At 37.4% G+C, this 12,824-nt stretch overlaps 1 long non-coding RNA gene across 1 annotated transcript in view; it reads left to right on the top strand.

The window, feature by feature from the left end:
* The window catches only part of LOC127466872 (uncharacterized), a 43,245-nt gene extending 30,734 nt beyond the window's left edge, over positions 1-12,511 (top strand). The window contains exon 5 of the long non-coding RNA XR_007902892.1: positions 12,366-12,511. This is a non-coding gene — a long non-coding RNA (uncharacterized LOC127466872). The remainder of the gene's footprint in view (positions 1-12,365) is intronic.
* Positions 12,512-12,824: the final 313 nt, after the last annotated feature.

Here is a 12,824-nt window from a genome sequence, read left to right as displayed (position 1 = left end):
GCGTCTGGTTAAATTCCCTGTATAGTTAAGGCAGTGGAGCAGATGGTCTATAGATCTCTCTGAAGAGAGATCTTCATGATCATAGGTTAGGCATGAAGGTAAGCTGGACAATAACTTCTGAAGGCCTTCAGAAACACCCACTCCTTTCCATTCAGTGATTATTATGCTCAAGCATTTAAACAGCATCACTAGGCACCTAAAACTGAGGTTCAAATGACAGGCTTGAATTTGCTTGACTAGACTGCAGGCTAGTTCTCTAGTTTAATGAAAATAGATAGATAAATGTAGGAAAAGTAGTTTTCATGTGTAATACCTGAAGCAAAATCACCTCTGGAAGCTCATCCAGTGGAGCCACTGGACAATCCCTATGGGAAATAGATTGACTTTCAAGTTGGATCTATAATTTCTTTTTTCACACAAAAAGTCTATGATGTAGGTTAAAGTTCATGGGAAGGCAGGCTTCCTCACTGCTGGAACCTGTTAAAGTACACGCTTGTTTGTCATAAGGTTGATCCATAGAGTAGTTGACACTAACAATTGAGTATGGCAGAATTACACATCAGTAATGGGAAAGTGCCTATTCTGTGGAGCAACTTGAGGTGCTATGTTTGTCACTAGAACTAACTGATGAAACACATGATACACTTGAAATGTCTGATATAATTCAAAAAGCTAAAACTCTGTATTTTACAAACTAATACATTTAATTTTGCTGGAAATGTCGAAGGCTAATAACTTCTTCCAAGGCTACAGGATTGCAATCTGAGATCATGAACACAGAAGTGGTGTTATCTAACTTTGAAAATTGTTGGACTGAAACATTATTTCTCTTGAAGCCATCAAATCTCCACTTAGAGACAGTGAGGGAAGATGAATTCGCCTTTTCCCCAGTGTTTAGATTGTTACAAATGTAAGACTTTTTCCAGTTTGAATGCGACTTAATTTTTCTGTTAGATTTGAGACACCTTTAGTAATCATTGTTATTCAGTAACACACATACAGCCTGAACCAGTCATCTTCCATCTGAACAGGGGCTGCATCCACCCTCTACTGCAGTAGTTGACTCAGACAGTGTGAATCCTAAGCCCTGTTCACGGCTTCTATGTCCACAAAACAGTCTCTCCTATATATATGGCGCTTCACACATATTTTAGTGCAATGTATCCTGCCTGAATGGACTCAGTTTACTGAGCAATTTACCAAGTGTGATGGTGTTTCATCATTATTATTTAGCATTCCACTTATTTTTGTATCTATTGATATGATTTTATCAGCGGGAGTTTTATGTTATTTCCATACCAGTGAAAAAGATACTGATTAGTGTCAGCTATATTGTCAGATTACACAGAATTTCCATAGAAAGTAGACATTGGCTGGTATATTTAAAGGTCTTTTGCACTGGATTATATTGATATATTGGAATTAATAATCCTTCATAGATTGTGCTGGTTTTGATGAGAATTTTACAGAGAGGTTTCTCAGATTCAGGAATGTGTAGTGAAAACTAAAAATAACAGAATTCCTTTCCAGAATATTGAGAAACACACCTCTTAGGAATTTGGAGAGTCTAAGTTCAGATTTCTCTCTCTCTTTTTTTTTTTAATTCATTTTAAGAATTGGATTTCAACCCAGATTATCCATATCCCAAATGAAATCTCTTATTACACCGTAGTCATTCTTAAAAGGGTCTTGATAACTGCTTTTTATTTTATATATAGAGCTAAATAATCACTGAGTGAGAGGAACAATGTCCTCTCTGGTGCAAAGCTTTAATTTTGTAACAGTTTTTACCACAAAATGCTGATGCTTTTGCATTGCATTGCATATGTCAGAGACAGGAAAACCTTCTCTACTCTGTTTCTGAAGAAGCACTAGGCGATGATATCTACTGACTCTTGGAGCTTTATCAGTTGGATGATTAGTTCATTGCTCATACAGATGGCTAATTTTTAAATTGGAATGTTATATGTCAATACTTAATTATTCAATTATACTTCTGCAGTTATCTTTATCATCCAACCTGTAATTTCAACCAAAAGGGAATCTTATTTGTTTGACAAGACCTATTTTCATTCTAGCCACACCAAGTGACATTAAATGTACTCTTATAATTTAATTCTCTCTTATCTGCATCTTGTTCCAACCTTTTCAAAACAGCAAAGGCAAGGGGCGTGATTAAGAAATGATGAATTACTTTATTACATCAAATGGGAAACATGATGCAATAGAGGGTGAAATTGCTTATAAAAGAATGTAGTGTAATGAAAGAGACATGACTCATTCACGATCTCAACTACATTTTCAAACACAAACGATAAAATAAAACCAAAAAACCCATCACAAGCAAGAAAAATATCCTGTTCATTTTTGGGAAAGAAATTTGATGTTCAGAAAGCAATAGTACAGGACATGTAACAAAGAGCATAAAAAGACCTCTCATCTCCAGTTTTCATATTGGACTGATTAGAAGATTATCTTTCTTTGCCTTTTTTGTTAAGTGGAGATAAAGCATAAAGCAATACCTCAGTGACCCTTGGTTCTCAACATGCCCTCAATTTTATTATGCTGTGATATGTAATAGTTTTTTGCTGATATATTTCTGTAGAGTTCACATAAATGGGTTGCTCAGATGAATTAACTGCTTTAAATCAGTTAGTAATTTAGCCTGAAATAGATTGTTCCAGTTACAGAGTTATCAAACATCAGAATACTCCAGCCACATTGCCTGACATCCTGCCATCTGACTTTTTTAAATAGTCCAACTATTAATGCTCATCCTGCCTTTCTGAAGCAGTGCCTTGTGTAAAGTCTCTACACAATCAAAGAATCAAAGTGAAAAAGTTTGTCATTTTTTATAACTATCTCACATTTTCCTGCAATAGTCTGAAATCATCAACTTGCATCACACCAAGAGATGGACAGGAAAATTTTGTTTTGTTTCTTTTAGCTAAAGGAGACCAACTTCTACACAACATAAATTTTCTACAAAACCACGGGTTTATGTTGATGATTTTAAAAAAAGTCCATTAGGAATACTTAAACACTCCTTTTTGCCAAATTTGAAATACTAGCTTCAATTCAGCATTAATCTAGATCTCCTCCTGTCAGTGAAATTTCATAACATCTGTCCATTAGGTGCTTGGAGTCCTGCCTCCAGGCTTTCTGGTAATCTATGTTCCCCAGATGGATCATAACTCCCATGATTCCATGTAGTAGCCTTTTGACTGAATATGTGAAGTATGAGTGTCAGTACATTGTGAAAGATGAAGTCCTGACACTGAGCACTGCTTATGAAGTAGATTATGAGCTGCTGATGGTACAGCTCCTGTGAGACCATGTGGGATGACAGATAATCCAATTTAATGTCAAACTGACTTATAACACAATATTTAGCTATTTTTGAATCAGAGTTTTTCTGAACTTTTTGATGAGAAAAAACCCTCAATATTTTGACATTCATTTGGAACGGGAAGTTGCTTTTTCAAAGGATTAGAAATTCAAACTTTTGCTTATATTATTTTTGCAGTATAATGTGATACTGCAAAGGCTACAGAACCCTACTGAAAAGGCAATCTGACTCACAGACTACCTTAGATCATCTTATTCCTTTCTTCTCTATCATCCCACGGAATGTTTTTTTAATATTGTCTTCCTCCTACTACTTAAGGGATGAATTTTGCAATCTTTATAAAAAACATCTTTGGTCAGTGATAGTAACACAACCACATTTGAAACACTGTAAGGGAAACTATCGTAGGTGGAGAATATAAATTTTTTATATTTCAATTTTTTTCCTCTAAAGATAAGATGGTCTGAACTTAATTCAAAACCACTACATCCCTTTTGCTTCCTAACTAGTAACTCTTAGTGGGAAATTGGGCTTCTGTGGTCATTCCCAATTTAAATGATAAATGAGCTACTATTCACAGAAAAAAATTAGTACAGCTTGATCACAGAGAAAGGGTCCAAAGAAGTCTAAAGAGCCTTGCTGCAGGATAATGACTGTCAAATAGAGATAACTCTGGGTGTCAACAAATAACATTAACAATTCCTATTTAATGAATAGTAACTTGAACTACAGTGTGACACTGCAGGGATTAAAAAGCTCAACACTTGCACGATCTACAGCTCTTGTTTTTGGAGTTTGACTGCAATTTGCGGTTTTGACTGCTGGATCAGTTCATAAGTTAAAGGGACAAAGTTTTCTGACAACAGTAGCTTTATATGGTTTGATATAAGAAAGGAAAAAACATTCCTTTAAAATGAACCTGCCATTGTGGCTTCACTCAAAAATTTCAGGCATTAAGTAAAAGAAATTTTATTTTCATATGGAAATTGGAGCATTTGGTTTTTTTCTAATGTTACTTTTTTAAAAAAAGGAATTAATTAATTCCATCATCTAGCATATGTAAAGCTTTATAGTTCCCAGGAGTATTATATATTTTTAGATATTTCTATACAGATTCTACACACAAAATGCTTGGTTGTCAGCTGCTCTTGGCTTCCCCCACAAAAAAGAAAATATAAACTGTGGCCAATTTTAGCTACATTTGACAGACAGATAAAGATATGAAAGGTATATGTTATAGTTGTCATGAAATAGAAAGATAAAAAGAAAGTGAACCAGAGTAGTTCTTCAGTAAAGGAAAGGGCAAAGCCACAGATGAAATTTATTAAAGGCACCAAAAGATCTACATGGAAGAAATAGGTAGGAATGGACTGCAGGAAAAGCTTTTCTCAAAATTCATGTTTTCAGTACACATTGGCTCATCCAAGGACAGGCCGTAGACCCACGGGAAACCCGTTACAGCTTCAGGTTTGTCCTGACATCAGAAGACATGGAAAAATTTTATTCAGGCTTCTGGGACAACACTTAGAAATTTTCTGTATGAAGTCGTCCCAGTTAGTTTCACAATTCTCCAAGGCCAAGAAGTGTAGTGTGTCCTGGTCAGTGTCTGGGTATTATGGGGGGCAGGAAGAAGGGAAGGAGCAGGGGGTCTGCATGGCAAAAGCACCACTCTGCAAGAGGTCCCCATGGTTACGAGCAACTTTCTCATGCCTATCACTTTAAAGGGCTGATTAAATCTGAGACATTTCACACCAGCTGCCTGAGAGGATGACAGTTGCTCAGCAGCTTCTCTGTCTCAGGCACCAAGAGTTGAGTTTCCAGTGATGCTCATTGTAAAAGCATCAACATAAAAGTGAAAAGCTTTCAAAGTGTTTTATCCCATCTATATTATCTATTATCTTTGCACACTACACATCTCTATGGCTGTGGGTATAAATCAAACACCACAGATGAAAATAGAGTTGAAATGAAAAAACAAACCCAAAAAACACCAACACCAACAAGCAAAAGCAAACTCCACCAAAAAAAAAAAAAAGCTCTGCTGCCTGCAGATATCCTTGGGCAGTGGGAGCCCATATCCTCATTTTCAAAAAAAGAAACCAACACATGAATTCCCACATATTGCATTTTTCCACCAGTCTTGGGTCTGTGTCTTCCCACATAGAAAGCAAGTTGAGTTAGGCTTCCCTCGCTGGTATTTTATGTAAAGCATTTGGGACTCCATCTAGTAAGAAGCTCACTTTAGTGTAGGTTGAGCACATTCATGATCTCAGTGAATCAGGTCTTTGGTTCTTATTCTACCTTTTAGTCTGGGAAAATGCAAGAGGAAAATTGTTTAATAATCTGTTCTTCTAGGTCTGTTAAAATGGGAGTCTTGAAAGTTGAAGTTATCAAGAAATAGAATCTGAATTTTTATTAAATTTGCACCTATCCTCACATTTTTCACCTGTGTAACTATACTGGGATTTTTGTCTTTTTGTTCTATTCCCACTTCAGGTTTACATTAAGGAGTCAATAGAGCTCAGACTGGACAGATCATATTTTGCTTTTCTTCTGATTTCTGAGTTTTCTATAAGAGGTGAGAAATTCTGACACATGAAGAGACTTTATACTTGCTTAACAGTATAAAAATTACTGGCACATAGTCAGACATTATCTGCCCTCTCAAGTACATAATACTCTGAGATATATAATGCAGCCTTATGAATGATTTTTGTGTCTAATACTCTGTTACATGCCAATACTTTGACGAGATATGCCAAGTCCTGCACCTGAGGAGGAATAACCCCATGCTCCAGTATACTTTGGAGGCAAATCAACTGGAAATCAGGTCTGCAGGGAAGGGATGGGGATCCTGGTGCACAACAGTTTGAACATGAGACAGCAATGTGCCCTTGTGGCAAGGAAGGCAAACAGCCCCTGCACTGCCAGCAGGATGAGGGAGGCAAGTCTTCCCATCTGCTTAGCACCAGTGAAACACATCTGGAAAACTGTGTCCAGGTGTGCCTCCCCAATAAAAGGGACAGATGGGAGAGAGTGCAGCAAAAGGTAGCAAAGAAGATTAAGAGATCGAAGCATCTTTCCAATGGAAGGAGGCTGAGGGTGGGGGTTGTTCAGCCTGAGGAAGGGAAGGCTCAGGGTCAATGTTTGTAAATACCTGATGGGACAGTGTAAGAAGGCAAAGCCAGACTCTTCTCAGTGGTGCTCAGTGACAGAAGCAGAGGTGATGGGCACAAACTGAAGCACAGGAAGTTCTATTTAAATGTAGGAAAAATCGTTTTTACTGGACCTATGAGTGTGACCGGCAATCAAAGCATACCAGTCTTTTATCCAGACCTTGTGACTATGCAGATAGAGCGTAAAGGAACTATTAATTATTACAAGGGTTTCTTAGAGAAAGATCTCAGTTGTGCAACCAGGAGAACTGGTATGGCAGGAAAGGAGTAAGACATTCTTGAAAAAAAATCTGTGATAGAAAGCAATTATTTTTCCAAGCATAATCAGTGGACATGAACACTACTCAGCATAATTGCTTGTGTACCTAATAGTGAGTGCTCTTGCATGTTGTATATTCTTCGTATCTCTTTCATTTAGCTGTGTTGGAACATACTCTCAGGAAGTGTTTTCACCAGAATTTAAACTGCCCATAGTAGGGGTGTCAAGGTCCCATCTTCTGCCTCCAGTCATGTAGTTCCCACATTCGCCTCTGGTGCCACTGCTGCTTGGGAAGCTGTAAGAGCTGGGGAGATAACAGGTTGGGGAATAAGGGGTGCTGCAACTCCTTGGTTTAAACCAACTGCAACTGCACTTGGATATGATGCCCTAACCCTTTAAAGTCATGTTCAGTTGTATGTCAGTCTGAACAATAAAATTTGACACCAATAACGACTGAGCAGGCAGGAAAGTTGACATGTGATGTGAAGCCAGTCACATTCCTTCTTATAACCTGTCATTGCATGCTAGTATGAGGAATGAACCAAATCTTGGTTTCCTTCAGCTGCCTCTGACCTCTCCCTGCCTTTCTGTCAAGGCTTTTTCAGTCCACAGTACTCTCACAGCACTTTTATTCTTCATAGCTAAACCAAGCTTGCTTATATAAAAAAATGAACTGTAGTGCAATGCAATATACAATTTTATTGCTATTTTCTAAAATAAATTACTCACAAATATGGAGGGTTTTTTGCACTGTTTGATTAGTATGAATCAGAAAATGTTAACTCTCAAAGAAGTAAGAGGTGAACCACGTTTTTGTTTTGTGTCTTCTGTATCTTCATAAAACGAAATCCCACTTTCTCTAGAGCAGACTGAACCTGAATTTTACTGAAGGGTTCTTGGTTTTTGTAGAATTTATGCTCTGAGATTCCTGTTGCAGAAGCAGTCCAATATAAACAAAGGTTTTATTACTGTGAAGAGAGAGGCTATAATCTCTCATGTCTCTTGTTATCTACTCAGAGTTAAATTGTTACAGTCCCTGCTCCACAGTGAGGAAAATTAGTTATCTCTTCCTGGTGACAGTTTTCCTCATAAGAACAGATTCAAGATTTCCTATGGATTTGTTTCTTTGTTTTGACATCTAATAAGGGGTGAATTTCATTGCAGTGGAAACACAAATGGGAGACGTCTCCTCTACTTGGCTTGTCCTCATCCTGATTTCCGAGCATGTCAGAAGTGAGCATCTTTGAACTTTTGTCTTTTTTTAAGTTTGGTAGAAATTGGTCTCTGTGTTCAAATACTTTCAAGGATAGATACATAGATGAACACAAAGAAACAAGATCACATAAGCCTCTTCCTCTGAAAATGAAGCTGAGAAATGGATGAATCTTGATGCAAAGGAAAAGCCCACTCTTATATACTGATCCTGAAGACTGGAATAATCCTAATGGCAATGTGGTGATTATTATGAAAGCACTGAGAGGAAGGAACTGATTATCTAAAGAGGAGAAATCTGAGGATGGGCTAGTCCATGGTGCAAAGCATGCTGTGAGAGAAAGGCAAATGATAAGTGGATGATAGTATAATTTCCTTCATTCTTTGGTAGACTTTCACAAAAAGACTAAACATAGTGAGAGAGATTCTTCTGAGACTGGATCTCTCCCACTCTTTCTTTCTTATGAAGAAAGTGAAAATGACACTTTCTCCATTTAGTCTTCTCAAATCACTTCAGATTACCTATATATCTGTGTGTGTGTGGCTTTTGGGGTAAGTGATACCTGCCCACACACACGGATATATGCATATGCACAGTCAGACTTACATGCAGGCGTGAGGTATGTTTTTCTATGCCAAATATTGTCACTGACAGATTGCCATTAAAGACTGACAAAGCAAAATGATGATGAACAGCAGCAAAGAATATGCTGACTCATTCTCTTTTAAGCTAAAGTGTTTGATGTTTTGCAGATTTTCAGTTTGTATTTTTATTGATTTTTTTCATTACTAATAACGCTGAATTCAACACAGTTTTCAGGTATATATTTAATAAGATATCCTTGTGATATTCTCACTATAGTGTCAGGTATAGTATGGAACTAAAGAACCTTATTTTTTAAAACATGTTCAATCATGTGAAATTAGCACCTAAGAACCAAATTTGATTTGTTGTTCATGATCGGAGGAAGCTGAAGATGAACTCTTATCCCTAATAAATTCATCTCAAATTGCCTTCATCTGGATTCTGTTTAAGTTTTCTTAAAAAAAGGTCTCCAGACCTGTAAGTCCTGGGAGAGAAAAGTCAAATTTTAAATCTTCATAATGTAATAGTTTAATATAAAAGAGAAAGATACACCTAACTTTTTCCATACAAGGTTACCAGACATTGTTCTTCATATAGAATCATCAGTACTACTGGGAGACTGCTTTCTGTTTTCTTTTGTTCTTTTTTCCTCAGACAACAAGGTCATTACTCCCTGGTATCTAATTCAGTCTCTCTTATTTCCAATTCTGACCCAGAAACTACATTTTATTACCAGATTATTAGTATGATTTTGGTCTCTTTTAATTGCAGTAAATTTTGCAAAAAGAACCAGTTCAAGAAAAGGAGCAGATGGAATTTTTTTGACATTCCATGCTGGTTTGGTGATACCTGGATGTTTCTAAAAATTAATTGTTTTTATTGAAGTTGTAATGAAATTGTAGGATAGACCTAATGAGCCATTCTTGACAGATAGCCATCTACTGGAAATTTACCAGAGCTTTTACCAGTTTATTTTTCTGATGGACTCCAGCTTTGCCTTCACTTTGGAGCACAAAAACAGTAGTAGTAAAAAAGTAGTCCAAAACAATGGACTACTGGAAGCTGAGGATCTATTCCCGCTTCCAGAAAATTGTGAACTTTCTTTTCTATGAGGGGAAAAAAGGAATAATTTTAAATACATCTAAATCCCTTTTTTTTTTTTTTGGTTATGCTGTGTTAAGTGTATTTAGTCCTTCTTAGACTGACATTAGCTTGTGCCTTTAAACTCAGTAGTTCCTCTCTCTGACATACAGTGAATAAATACAAAGTAAATATTTATATAGAAAGAACGGATTGCATACATAAACTTCTGTTTTGTCTTGTCAAAGTCAGAGTGTAATGAGGGACAGCTGCTCCCTAAAGAACAGGGAGTTGAGGGGGACACCAGCCCAGGCAATGTCTTCACTGATGGATCTATCTGACAGGGTCTGAGAATGGTGGGACAGGGCTGGGTGCTGGTTACAAGGTCCATCCAGATGTGGCAAGTAGTGGGCCAGGTCCAGGATCTAGAAAGGAAGTCAGATTAGGAACAGGAGACAGGGCCAGAATCAGGACAGCTGACACAGCTACTACACACAGCTGAGGGTCTAACTCAGAAAGAAGTTACCTACATCATGGGAGCTGGGCTCATCCAGCATGCTGGGACAGACACAGGATACTTGTATTTCTGCCATATTGCTGGGTCAGGTGCTGATGACTCCAGGCTGAGCAGAAATGGAACTCCTGGACCCGTGGGCAGAGAATAAACCTGCCCTTGATCTATGTTAGGAGACTGTAAAGCCTATTGGGATCAGATCTGTAGAGCTGGTGCCCAGAACCTGATATCCAAACTGTTGATGTATGAGGGGATTTCACATCAGACAAGGTGTAGTTTCTATATGTGAACTGCTCATGCTTTAGTAGCTAGAGCACAGGTTCTGCACTTGTGGAGCTCATCTCCCATTTTAATATCACTTGAAAGATGTCCTGTTCCTGTGTTTTGAGTCTGCTTTGCTTTGTGAACTGAAGTATGGTAAGTGGGTACAATCTGGAGATTTGCTTAAAAAATACACTCTTGATTTAAACTAAAATGCTAAAGTAGACCACTCAAATCCTTCTTCAGCTTTATCCTACAGAGTTTTATCTCTGCCAATTTCCTCACGAAGGAGAACCGATAAGGTTTGAGCATTTTCTCCAGCTTCTCTTATCTCCACATTACCTCTCTTATTCAAACTTCAGAAATACCACAGAAAAGCACCCAGAAAACACTAATGCAATCTCTGAGACCTCTGGTGCTACTCAGACAATGTTAGGCTGAAAAGTAATTCCCTTTGGTATAAATATGTCCAACAGACAAACCAATTTAGAAACAGAGGGAAGCGGAAGTGCTTAACAATGATGAAATCAGGCAAAGTCAGGAGAGACACAAATGATGTCTATTCTTTGCTAAAGGTCAGAAAGGCTGCCACCTTTGAACCTTTTAGCTCAGGCTTCAAGCTTAAAAAGCAAAGAGTCATGCACAATGGGCCTCTGAGGGTTTTAAATTCTGTGAGTCTCCTGAAGTTTATGTTGAACTTCAAAGGCTGAAGTAAGGCGTTATCCTGTTTACTTGGCATGTCTCTGCCAGACCTGCAATCTGACAGTGATCCATCTGGGTGGGTTGTTTTGCAGGCAGACTAACTAACTTATCTTTTCAATCTCTATGTAATTTATCTGAGTCAGAATGAACTTCATGAGTTTGGTCCAGAAACAAGGCAAAGATTTGGGCCAGCATTTTCTACTGCAGGCAGTGGCTCACCTTTCCTTATTTGCAACCTATGAATTTATTAATTATCCAAATATAAGCAGTGACCTTCTGTGACAGATGGTGAATCATGTCTTACTTCCAGTGCATAAATTAACATTTTAAAAGGCTTTTTAAAACGCTGTTGACTTTAGCAAGTGAAACATAATAACAAGGATTTGCTGAAGTCTGATGCTGTAAGTTTGGATACATTGAAAATTCATTATCTGAGGAAAAATCTAGTATTATAGTGCCAGTAACAAGGACATTGCAAGCTGTCATTTGTTTTAGAATGATGTACAGTTTATGATGTTGAAACTGCCATCGCAGAGAAGTTACAATGATTTGCCTTAAAGATTATTTATGAATCCTGACTCTAGAGGAAATAATTTCTCTCACACAGCTTGTTGGAAGTCAGTTCTCTTGGCATTTGTTTTGATCAGGAAGGGTATCTTCTAGCCTCAAAATTTTGATCTAGAACCTCCTAAATCCCACATCTTTGATTTAATAAAAAAATAAATTTTCCCATTAATTTGGACATAAAGGGGTTACTTACACTATCTTTCAGCCTATTTTTTTTCATGCCATGTTTAAGCAATATTACCAAAATATGGTAACACTCAATGCCCTAGAAAAAATGTCGATAATTAGGGGGAGCTTAAGTTACATATCTAAGCATGACTGTGAAGTAGAGGATCCAGTAAACAAATGTAAATATAAATGTAAATGTAAATGTAAATGCCTTGCAGCATTTTCTCTCCCTCTGAAAGAAAGTTGCCTTTGCACAATAAGAACAATACACACAGACTGAACCCTAAGCAGCTATTCAAACCATAGGGCACAAGTGTTATATATAGCTACTACAGGTTTTTTTGTGTCTTTTCTCCATTTATATCATATGTGGGATAGTGCTCATCATTGTCATCTCTCACACTGAAACAGCAGCCTGCTAAATTTGAACATCAGTGAGAACAGAGAACAACTAAATGCACATTCTTGCCCTTCCTTCACTTCTTTTCCAGCTGCAGGTGGGAGGATCTTTCTCTTGGATACGGAGAAGTTGCTTGATGAGATTTGGATTCTTTTTCTTCAACTGAAACTACTTCTTTGTATGAGACACTGAGATACTTTAGTGAAATGGTGATATGTGAAGACTGGAAGAAGCACAGAGGATGTTAAGTATTGTTATATTTAAATAAAGCAACTCAGAAAAAAAATGTATTTGCATGAATGTAAAACTATTCAGCCTCTCTCTTCATCCCACATCCAAAATAAGAAAATTCAGATTCTAACAAAGAGCTAAGAGATCTCATTAAATTGCAGAGCAAGAAATCCCAGTAGAATTGGAGTACATTGTACATTGTGTATAAGATGTGGAGAACTCAAGAAATCCTCATAAATTCTTGCATTCCTTTTCCTCTGTAGAAGTGCACCCTTGCCAAGGTGTCAGCATGCTGAAGAGGAAAGGACAAGATCTGACC

This window comes from Manacus candei, unplaced genomic scaffold, assembly GCF_025592945.1.
Source record: "Manacus candei isolate 608988 ecotype Guabito, Panama unplaced genomic scaffold, ASM2559294v1 h1tg000011l, whole genome shotgun sequence".
Taxonomy (NCBI): Eukaryota; Metazoa; Chordata; class Aves; order Passeriformes; family Pipridae; genus Manacus; species Manacus candei.
Note: the sequence above shows the minus strand (reverse complement) of the source record. Positions and strands in the feature narration are given on the sequence as shown.